We start from the raw sequence: 12,465 nt of genomic DNA, 5'->3' as shown, positions 1-12,465 counted from the left end.
ACCAGCCTGACAGAGCTCAAGGTGGGTTTGGACACATGGTGTGACTCTCGGGCATGCTTATGTGGCCAGGAGTTGGACTCGATGATCCTTGTGGGTCCCTTCCAACTCAGGATACTCTCTGATTCTGTGTTTAGTGTATTCTTCTATCTCAGAGCTCAGTTCAGCTCTCTTGAAATTGCAGTCCATGCATTAATTTTAGTGCAATTTGTATCACAACCTAAATTAGTTGCCTCTTCAACCTGTCTTTTAATCTCAGGATTTTGGGTATCCCAGTTGTAACCAAAAGGAGTCCTTCTCAGTCATTCCACTTTTAGTGAAGTCCCCATGTTTTTTGCAGGAGGTTAAGTGACTGCATCAATTCATGCAGTAAATAATTAAATTCAAAGTGCATTTACTTGCTCCCTGTTGGCTAAGTTCATCCAGCTGACTTATTTTCTTGATCTGTGGCACCTAAATATCTATCCCAGACACTCTCTATATTCTGTGCAAAGAGAAATGAGTTGTCATTTAAAAGCTTCAAATTCTTTAGAGTGAATTTGGGCTGATGTATCTCAGTCTCCCAGTAGTAAAGCTACAGGCAGATCAATGCTTCTGCGTCAGAGACAGGACTCTGCTCTCTAACTCCCACTATTTCAGAAAGTAGACTACCACAATTTCCACTGTCATAGTAATTCTCTAAATAAAGGACTGTACATTCAGCAGTGATTATTGAAAGAAAGTTTGACAGAAATTTTCCATCTAAAGTATAGACAGACAACACAGTGTCTATAAAAATGCTGTGAAAATAGAAATTAAATAGATGGTAGTTAATGCCACATAAGAGACAAACTCTGTGTGGGAACTTCCATTCAGCAGAAGATTTTCTGTCTTTGTGAGAGCAACAAAAAATGTTGACTGATCAGAGATTGCCTGACCCTGCTGAACTTCAGCTCACAGGAAACATGGAAACAGGAGAGGAAATAGGCTTTCTCTTTGCAAACACCCAGGAGGTCATAGAGTGTTAGGAAAGAACTTATGTGGATTTATCAGAGACAGATTGCGCCACTCTTCCATCTATGACAGGATAAAAGGACTTCCTCTAAGACAGAAGTAGGAAATGCTCTACATCTTAAATTAATACACAGCTTTTTTATACTCTTTCACAACAGAAAACCAGATTGTCCTTCTCAGAGGTTTGCTGCCAAACAGAAAGGCTGTATTGTGTGGTACTCACTTAGGGCTCGACTGACACACTGAGACAGAGAACATGCATTTTCTATGCACAGTACAGACAGCATCTGGAAGGGACTGCAGTACATGGGAGGACAGATTTAGAAGTCTAAATTTACTGAAATGGGCTTGAAATAAGGTGATAATACCATATGAACATACTGTATGTGCAATGTATCAGCTGCACAAATGCAACATGGAAAATGGGTAGATGTGGAGATTAGACAGTATCAGAAATACATCTGTGTCATGCTGTTGGAAAAACAAGAGACAGACAAACAATGACTCTAAAACAAACTTCACCTTGGAATCTACAGACATTTGTTTCACCTGTAGATATTGATGCTTCTAAAAGAGTACTGCACCGAGTCTGCACACTTCTCTGAAAACACTACAGCAGGGTGAACAAAAAAGAATCCTGACAATTAAATGTAATGAGAGAAATAATGGGTTGTTGCATTTAGTTTAGGATTTTCATGCTTCAGTTCTCTGCCACTGCTCAGGATTCCTCACCATGTTACAACTTCCACATGACTTCCAGTCACATTACTCATCCTGCATCACAGATGGGTCAGATGAGAATTTCTACATTGCAGCATGGGAAATTTTGTTTTATAGAAATCCCAGTTCCTTTAACAACCGCACAGCACTGCTCTTGTGGGGAAATGAAAGTTATAAATGGGACAGCCAGCATCAGAACTAGAACTGAGGTGCAGGGTTCAGATCATCCCCTAAAAAAGGGGGCACAGCTAGTTTCCTTCTTGTCTGCACCCTTTATTTCAATATATAGGCAGAACAAAGGGGAGGCTGTGACCTTCAAGGCATTCGCTCTGTTCCACACGACTTGATTGATACAGAAAGGACAGAGAGGCACAGCAGTGGTTCAGTAACATTACAAAGTGACAGGGAGAAAAAAAAATCCATTAAGAAGGAAAAGGAGAGGCAAGAGTGTCATACTTAGAGAGACAGAGCAAAAAAAGCCAGTGGCAGAAGAGACTCCCTGCTAGCTGAAGAACTCCTGGCACCTATGAGTCCTGGAGTCTAAATGTGCTCATGGGCAACTCTAGCACCCAAGAGCTCCAAGAGAAGTAAAAGCATGTCTTTTCCTTTTATGTTAATATGAACCAAACATACAAAACCACCCCAAAAATTAAAAGTAACAGATGTCTTGAAACAGCATGGAAATTCACAGGGGCCCATGCTTGTTGGACTTAAGTCAAAAACTTAGAAGATTCAGCAAATACCCATAATATTTTCCTACTGTGTGATACTACACATATCAATGTTTCAGCTCACTAAGTGCTTAGAAACACTGTATCTTCAGAGGAAATGAGTTGGAGCGTGAGTTCAGGAATCTCAGTTCCTCAGGCTGAGGGAATGCTATAGAAATGTCTGAAGAAGATAAGTTTGTCTCTGACCAGACAGCATAAATGCTATGATGACCAGATACGAACTCATGTCAACGTCAGTAAGAAGCTAAGGCCACTCTGCACTTTCTCAGGAAGTTTTTTTAATTTACTGGAAGCAGGCAGAGTATGCCCTGCCCACACTGCTCCCTGGGGCTGGCAGCAGTCTCTCTCCTCCTGCTCTGCCATCCCCTGCCTTACATAAGCAAAGGTAACCCAGAGGTCACGGCAATTTCTGTCTGAATACATGTCATACAAGATATCTCCTGGCTCAGGAGCCCTTTTCTATTTGCTTCAGATACTGCTGCCTTATAAGAGAAGCAGAATCATTTTAGCCTTGAGAATGGACTGTACTTAACAAAGGCATCCCCATCTCCAAGTCCTTAGTTGTCAACAAGCCTGGTCTGGAGGACAAGCACACACCATCTCTCCTTCAGTTTGCCATGGAGGCCAAAGAAAAGGGTTTCAATCTTCATCACAAACCAGCATATTTAATATGGAGTTGTCAGCAGTAAACTTCTGATCAACTGGACAAAATTAATTAATTTCTGATTTTATGGCTACAGGCTGAATATTTGCTCCACAGGGCACAGGAGAAAGGAGGTGACCACAAGGCTTCTCACTTCTTTTCTCCCTAGCTCTCCTCCCCATTGATCAAATCATGCCCAGTGGTATGGTATGGTATGGTATGGTATGGTATGGTATGGTATGGTATGGTATGGTATGGTATGGTATGGTATGGTATGGTATGGTATGGTATGGTAGCTACATGACCAAAGAATCTCCCTCCATTTTGGATCTTTTCTCTGTCTGTGAGAGCCATTCTGCAACTCTCCCTCTCAAAACTGCAAGACATCAATCACAGACCAGTCTGTGCCTGCATAAGAGGACACAGGTTTGGGAGGGAGAGTTTGAAAGACTACAGAATAGGAAAATCAAAGTGCAAAATCTACAGGTGTTGAAAGAAACCCAGTAATAACCTGCTGGGAGCGCACAGATTCACTGAGATTATGTGCTGTCAGTTTCCATCAGTCCTCTCGACTGATTGCAGCATTTGATACATGCAAGCAAGATTCTCAGGCGATGGCAGATGAATACAACTCATTTTTTCCATCATTTGAAAGTCATTAGGATGAAAGTGCTGCATGCACCAGAAGCATCAAATTATGCAGCCATCACAGGATCAATCCCCATTATCCCCTGGGTTTTTGCAAATGAACACTGCAAATTAAATACTTTAGTGAAAGCACTTATAATTTGTTTTCTTGGTTAGCAATGATTTAATTATGCCCATTTTTAAAACACATGATAAACAAAAGTTCTTTTTCACACAGCTAACAAATCAGTATTTTACTCCTCCCTGTTACAACTGCAAAATTATGATGTGAATGTAGAAACTAAAATCCAGTTTTAAAGTCATATTTTATTTGGTTGCTATTAAACCTGTTAATACTTGCATTGCTAAGGATTACTTGAAACAGTAGGAAAGTACAATTCACAAACAACCAGAAACAGCAGGAAAGGGAGAAAATATAGCAGTACCAAATTTCAAATATTTTTATCCATCTGTACCACATGTAAATCAAGATATGCCTTAACTTAGGCTCCCAGCCTGTGACAGCTCTACACAGATTGCTATACTGAGGCATTCAGAAGCATAGAATGGGCTGAACAAATGATATTTTGACCCCATAAAATATTTTATGATATTTTGAGGACACAAATATGACCAAACATGGAACAAACAGGCTCTGTATATTTGTCACCTGACTGTCATAATCTTTAACATGAAACATAATATCCTGCTTTAGACTTGCTGGATTTCTTCACAGAGTAAAACAACTGACACAGGGAGAACAAATCTGGGGAATACATCCCCTTATACAGGATGCCTCAGAGAAATAGCAAAGCCATTCAAGGTGTTGCTATGTACATGAAAATATACAGAACAACAAGCAGAGGAAGCAGAAAAACACTCCATGGCATATAGTTTATGTAAATTAAAACTGAAGTCTGTATACAGAAAATGAGAACAAAATGTAATATTTATTGAGTTCTATTCACTTGGAACATAAAGCTGGAATTATAATAACAGGTGTTCTCAGATATATGCTTGAATGCCAGGAAATTACCTCTCTACAGTTTTTGTCTACTACAAAGTATATGCTAGCAATTTAGCCCAAAATTAGCATTTCTATGTCTCCAGGCCAGTTTATCTTCTGCTACCATTCTATGTATTGTATATATAGCATCTTTCACACAGTACTAAAAAACAAAACAAAACAAACAAACAAACAAAAAAAACCCAAAAAACAAAAACCAAACCAAAAAAGCACCCACCACTCAACACACTTTTAGTAAAACTTGGTAAAAGTAAATCTTTCTAAACTGCAACATCCCCAGATGTTACTAAAGATAACCACCACACATTACCCCACAGGTGGAAAAGGACAGAAGGTAGGCTTAATACTAGACTTCTGTATTTCCAAAAGGACCTACTGCCACAAAGGATTAAATTATTTTCTCTCTGTGAAAAAGTACACAACTACTGAAAATGGAACTGTATGTTCTTAGCCCCTTCTTACCCCATTCTATGCAAGCCACTGCAGAGCAGTGTGCCCCCCTCTTTCACAGCTGTACACAATCTCCAAAGTAGCTGGTAAGCTGATAGACTCAAAATGTTATTTCTAAAGTTCTTTTTGAACCACTGTCATACTGCAGAGCAGTAGTTGTAGTTCCAGTTCCACAAGTTGCTTTAGTCCCTAGTCCCAGCAGATCATTAAAACAAAGGAGGAACTTTATACACTTCATCTTTTAATAAGTTAGAAGCTATGATTTTATACAAAAAGTCACCCTTGTGGCCCCTTCACAAGCCACATACACTGTCCTAATTACTTCAAGTAACTAAATTCAGTTGTGTAATTCTGAGCTAATTATTTCTCCCCCCTAAGAAGGCAGTCAGTATTTTAATGGAAAATGTGCAGATGTGAATATCCAACTGTGTGCATTCTCTTATGTATATGTTCATGCTTCATAAACCTTCTACCACAATTTAATTTTCACTGGATCATAAATATCTGAAGAAAATTGAACTCAGAGGATTTTCACAGAGTAAACACTTTAAACCTCAGAGCTGGAGTCTACTCCCTGCTGTTATGCAAGCAGTTTCAAGCAGTGAAATACATTCTGGGGCTACCAAACACAGGACTTGTCACCTACTGATTGATTTCTCCCATCTTCCCAAACAGGTCACAGATATTTGTTTCAGTCAAGGGTTGCATATTCTTATCATCTACCAATGACAAAGGCAATTCTTTTTCCTAGTGGGCCAGATACAAATCAAAATTCAAGACAAATGCTCCATAGTGAATCAATACTCACCAACCAAACACCTCTCTTGAGAACAGTTAAGCAGCATTTTTGCCATCTGAGCTTCCCAGAGGAGTGAGGGACAGCTTTAATTCTGCTTTGCATCCGTTTAGAGCAAACTACTGAAATATTCAGGTAAACATGAACCCAACCTTTTGCTCCCACCTCACCTTTTTCCCAGCCAGGGCTGTCTCCCTCAGATAACTATAGCAAAGGAAATTTTCACTTTCATGGCCAGATCCCAAACTTCTGTGACAGAATTTACAGCTAGCAAAAGCAACTGTTAATAATCCCTTTATAACCTTGCAATAAATTCAAGCCTGAATCCAATTCTGCAATCATTACTTCTGAACCCACAGAACCCCTTCCTAAGGAGAAAGATCTTTAGAAATATCAGAAAAAGCTGTGTGACTGAGTCATCAGTTTAAGCTTGTTTCATTCCAAAGGTACTTTTGAGAAGTTTGTGTCTGTCCATGTGCTGTCCTAGGGGAAAAATAAATACAGCAACCTCAACAAAAATAACAGAAGAAATAAGTTTTTGTTTGATTGCAAAAGAATAGCCAAATTCATTTCAAGGACAGAACTAGGTTGGAAACTAAGACAAGAATGTAGTTCCAGTGGAAAGATGTTTTGACCCTGAGAAGAAGTGAAGGCAAAAACAGATACCACAGACAGAAATCTTGCTTTAACTAAGAGTTACTGTTACTTTCCCACACAGCTGTAAATCAGGATGCCGTAGATGCAATAGACAGCAAAAGCTCATATACCAACAAACAACAACAAAAAACAACCAAAATTTATTCCAAAAGAATATGAAAAGGGTGTCGTCTCTAAAAGATGAAAGGCGTATTTGCACTCCAATTTACAATTCTTAAAATCATGCTGATTTCCCCCTTTTTATCTTGTTTTCAAATTATTATTTTTCCCCAGTCTTCTCAAGAGCTACATTTCTGGGCCTACACGTAGCCAAACAAAGTCAATCTGAGTACAAAAACCAGCTGACTACTTTAATCTCTAAAAAACACAGGTGAAGATATCTCTTCAGGAAGGGTGCAGACATTTCTGTACTTCTCACCTCGAGTGTTTATACACCTGGGTGTCAGCCTCAGGTAGCTTTCTAGACTTTCATCTGTCATAGTATGTACAAGACACTGTAATAAAGAGCCAGTTCTAAGCTTCTCACTTGCAGTCAGCATTGCCAAGTGCAACTGCATGTGAAGGGCAGCAGACCAGATGCCTCAGGCACCCTTCTGAAAATAAATGAATTTTCAGGAGCTAGGGAAGACAACTCCAAGGTGCAAGGAAGCTGAGAAAGAAGCATGAAAAAGCCCTTTTGGGGGTTGTGATCAGAGAAATTTTTGTTCTGAGGTCTATGGGATACCTCACCCCAGTAATCTGTGCCCACAATGAAGCCAAAGCAGTTCTTGACGATTGCTGTGCTACATTGGTGGCTGCGTCTTGAGGCAGCTGGGGTGCCAGACCAACCCATGTGCCATGCATGTGAGACAACATGTGCTGTTAAGAAAGCAACATGATCTCCTCCTCTCCTTTCCCATGGAGTACTGAGCTATGCTCATGGTCTGCACACACAGAGGTACAAATATGCCCATTCCTACCCTGAGATCTTTCCACACAGAGGCAGAAGTCCCCATGCTTGGTGTGTCCTTGATGGTACATGCAGAACCACACACAGGACTTCAGCTGAGGATATGGAAAAAATTCCTCTATGAGCAGAGGTAAGCAAGTGGGAAAAGTGAGCAATGGATGAGAGGAACAAATGTGATGTGACACTGAGAAGATGCTCTGAGATCTCAGACACTGAGATCTGTGTGAGGGGCCCTCAGTGGCATTTAAATCAATTTTTCCCAGCAGTCAGGGAACATGCAACATTAGGATTCCTGCTGGTCTAATTTGCACTATTTGTCTAATAGTGCAGACAGAACAACAGATTTAGCACCCAATTAAAAAAAATTTTCTCCACCACCATCCACTTTGCCTCTAACAACTGCCCCAGCTGCCTGTGGTTAAAAGCTGTCCCAGTTTAACTGTGGTACATGTTGGCAGTGATGGCCTGGAGGACAGAAGTATAAAGGGGCTAAAACGTGGAAACCTCCTTTTAGGAGGCTGTGAGAATCAACAGCAAGTAAGAATGGCCCCTTGGATGTAGGTTTTGGCTCAGGACACTCTCCTAACAACACTGATGAGGGCTATAGCAGCAGTGACCCCTTCCATATGTCCCTATCTGTACCTGCATATACACACCTGCACAGCCTGATGCTTAAATTTGTGGTCTAATATCTGATACTGAATGCCACAGCAAGAGACAGCATGTCCTGGTATGGCCATTATTCTACCACAGACAGATAATCAATAGCATCTCTTCTCATGACTCCTGAGTGCCTACAAGTGCTTTTTCAGCAGCAGATGCAGAATATACATATCCCCACGATGTCCCAGAGAACAGACAGCTAATGGCCAGCTAGATCAAGCTGCATCAGCAATGTCCTGAGGCACACTGCCACCTGGTTGTAGTTCAGAGAGATGACAGCGAGCACCCTTCATTCCTTCAGCTTCCTTCACAGCAACATTGCCCGGAAACGGGCTGTTGTGTTTGTTGATGCAGAGGAGATGAAGGGTGATGAAGGTGCTGGTTATTTATCAGTAGAACCTGGGATTTCTTCAAGACCTGACAATTCAATTTGGATGCACTGAAAAAAATACTTTCCCCCTTTCAGCCCTATGGTACAAATGTACTTAAAACCACTATCATTTGATGTGTTCTAGTTTGTCTAGATCAATACATGCTTGTATAAAAACAGAAACAATGTTCCACAACAAGCAGGATAACACATCTAGACTGCATAAGTCAGCCTAAGGACTTTGTCAAAGTCTGGACTGTGTTGCTCTGGGTAAATTCAGTATGAAACACTGTCACTCACTACATGCAGACGTGAAAAAAATCCAGCCTACAGAAGGCAAAGGAATGAGATATTTAGTCCTTAAGGTGAGTGTGGTCTGCTGACACATCTGCCTGCTCAGAATATCCTCTGCACATGTCTTGGAGCTTATACATATATACAAGTTTAATGGGTTCAGCTTAAACCAGCCAGTTTTAAGAGCTGTATTTTTACCCACATAACCCTGGGTCAAAGTGGCTTAAAAGTATACAGTCATATAGCTTTATCTCCAGTGATACAGAAACATTCCTGTAATTGATACTGTCCTGTATTATGATCAGTCTCTCACAGTGGTCCTCTCCAAAGTACAGGTTGGGCCTTTCTTACTATTTCCTGAGGTATTTGTTGAGTTTATACCAGGACTCTAGGAGCAATTACCAAAAGGCAGACAAAGTGAGAGGGCGAGTTAACTAGTTAAAGAACATGAAATTTAAATCAAACAACCTTCTTTCTGTGCCTCAGGATAGGATTCCAGATGTTTTGTAAGGAAACAAAAGACAAGACAGTAAGACATCAGGAAATACATCTTAGCACTAATGATTTGAAAGCTCTATTCTTGTAAAATGGAATTATACAGCTCAAAAGTAAGGTGTTCAAAAAGGTTTTAGATAAAAGAAAGGCTTCAGGTGAACATATTTTTTTAGCTTCAATCATTTAAAATGCTTAGAGAATTTACTTAAGAAGACAATACATTCTATTCAGACCTTTCCTGATATCTTTTATTTTCTGGCTGTCAGCAAGAAGAAAATGTTACCTTATGTTATACAGTCTATTGCTGAGAGACTTGATGGTGCTGTTCATCCCATCCTTTCTTTCCTTCACCTTAATTAGAATTGAAGACTAAAATCGTGTGACTCTCAACACTCAGGAGATATGTAAATTACAAGGGAAAAACAGCTAAGGGCTTGCCTGCATGTGTTGCACACCAGATAAGGCAACACTCTTTCCTTCCCCTCTGCTATTACAGCATTTCCACAGCAGCATGTTTGGCCACACTAAGATATACAATACCACAAAAGCTATTTATGAACTCTCCTATCAGTGTACACACAGTGGTCACAACACAAAGACTGCAGTAACCAGGAGCATTTTGATATGGCATTTTTCTAAAGGAAACCTTATTCCCTTGATTTCTGCAGGAAAGGGAGGAGTTGCTCTAAAGCTTCAGGCCTGTGGTTAAAGCACTGATGGAAGTCCAGAGCTCCACCTTTGAAGATGAAATATCATTTTGGATGCTCATTTAAAATTAGGCTTAATTGATTCACTTGCATAATAAAGGCAGTAGCTTCTGAAAAGTGCTCACCTAAAGGAAGTGAAACTGCTGACACAATGTGAAGAGCTGAAAACAAAGTGATGCAGCTGACATGCTCACCTCAGGGATATGGTGCATCTTGATTTTCTCAGATGGTTTCTGCCTAATGCTGTCATGCAAAGGCTCTTCAGAAACCCAGGCATGATTTTCAAAACATCCAGCTCTGGCCACTGATACTGAAAGACACTGAGACAAAACACCTGTCACAAAATTCTCTAAAATTTGTTCCTGTATCAGCTTTTACATTTTGAACAACATAATAATAAGAATAATCACTGTTGGAGCACTTGATGGCCTTGGTAAGTGAAAAATTGATCAATATTTTTCTTTTCTCCCACCCCCCATGAGAATTTACAAAGCAAAACCAAGTATTTTCTAAATTCCTAGCAAAACAAAAAAATTCAAAGTCTTCTCAACAAAATCATACATTATTGCTTAAAACTTTAATGGTAATTAAAATAAAACAAAATAAGGTGACTAGAAAAACAATTATACCTTGGATTTTCAGATCAAAAAATCTGTGAATGTTTCATTCACATGGGATGTGATAGGGCCACCAAGTCTGCTTTAACTCTTGGAAGAAAATCTGTCCACTTTATATTTCTAAAGATTTGATTAACTTAACTTTATGTTTTATTCCATGAAGGACAAAAACTAAGGTAAACTGGCAGCAGATAATCAGATTTAGCACCAACCCCCAGCAATAACTTGAGCTGATGTGCACTCCTGTTGTCATGAGGAAGGATGACAGTCCACTGCAACATCCCCCTCCCCTTCTCTTTTCCCCAGTCTTATGTTAGTATTTGTCCATTGTTGTGGACTGATAATGTTGCATAAACATAAAACTAGTTCTTGTGCCTGTAAATGGAAATAATATTTCATCTGGTATAAAAAATCATGCTGAGGCACATACTTTATTTTCTTCTTATATTTTTGTGTTGAATACTGTGCTGTCTCTTCAGGGGTTTGAGCTCTTACTTCTACATCATTTGATATAACAGACCAAATAAACAGTCCCCAGATAAATACATGAATGGAAGCTCTCACCTTTGCTATTAAAAAAGGGCTATTTAAGTTGTATAGTACAGAGAAATAAAATGCTTCAGCTCCTCTCAGACACCATTTGGGAAAGAAATATTGTGTTAGAGGCACACAAGTATCATAGTTTTATTTGCCACAGTTGTAGCAATTAGGTTTATTGCTATACAAGGTGCTAACAAAGACTAGCAGAGCCTGTCTGGTTTTCAAATTATTTTGTGCCTTTGATGGCAATTTTTATACAGCTGCTTTCAGAGCTTCCTCTTTCGTGTTCACCAAACCACTCTGAGAAATATCGCAACAGGAACAAGCAAGTCCTTTTAAAAACATGTTAAGAACACCACAGTGAACCACATCTTTAAATAAACTGCTGTCCTCTTTAGAAGGAAATTCTGACTGTGAGTTATTCTAATGTGAAAGACAACAAATGGTATTTTTATTTGTATTTCATGGGTCTTTCCTAACACTAATGAGGGTAGCCTCCCAGCCCTCCTCCAAGGACAAAAGTTGTTTCTTTCCTGCTGTGGGGGAAGAGAGACAGTGAAACTACATGAGTGCCTTGTAGGTCACAGAGATAGTTTGGGGTACAGGTGAGCTCAGCTCATGGTGCTCTCAGCTATCAGATCCACCTTGTGAAGCAAGCCCAGCAATCACTTCTTCCCAGACAGACTGGTCACTGCTGCTGCCCACAGTGAAATTCTTCAGCCAAAGGAAAACTGGAGGGGAAGGGACAAATCTTTGACACCTTTTTGCCCTTTTCTAGCTCTTTACCTTCTGATGGTCTTAAACACTTCATTATCAATGGTTAACAAGGAGACATATCAACTCCTTCACTTCAAGCCAGCTGGTAGGTAACTAGCAGCACCCAAACAGGCACTGTACCACCACAACAGGATGACTTCTTTTGACTTGCCAATGTTATAACACAATAGGAACTTGATTCAGCAGGAGCCTCCTGTTTCCAGATCATGCAGAAACATTGTGAACTATAGAAAATTAAAATCACTGCCCACCTGTAACTCAAACAATCAAAAGCCTCAGATGTTGAGCTGGCTCTGCCGTCCTGTAGCACAGGAGAAAATATCTGGCAATATACACATTGCCAAGTTGTTTATTACTGAATCATATTGCATCCATACATATCCTAAGCACTCTGCTACTAGGTGCTGATTTA

General features: G+C 39.9%; 1 protein-coding gene across 1 annotated transcript in view; it reads right to left on the bottom strand.

Moving 5' to 3' along the window:
- The window catches only part of TMCC3 (transmembrane and coiled-coil domain family 3), a 107,926-nt gene extending 98,103 nt beyond the window's left edge, over positions 1-9,823 (bottom strand). Inside the window, exon 1 of the mRNA XM_059846781.1 lies at positions 9,696-9,823. The gene's annotated coding sequence lies outside the window, so the exon portion shown is untranslated. The remainder of the gene's footprint in view (positions 1-9,695) is intronic.
- Between the last annotated feature and the right edge of the window lie 2,642 nt (positions 9,824-12,465).

The sequence above is a fragment of the Haemorhous mexicanus genome, chromosome 5, assembly GCF_027477595.1.
Source record: "Haemorhous mexicanus isolate bHaeMex1 chromosome 5, bHaeMex1.pri, whole genome shotgun sequence".
NCBI classification, from domain to species: Eukaryota; Metazoa; Chordata; class Aves; order Passeriformes; family Fringillidae; genus Haemorhous; species Haemorhous mexicanus.
This window is presented reverse-complemented; position numbering and strand designations above follow the sequence as displayed.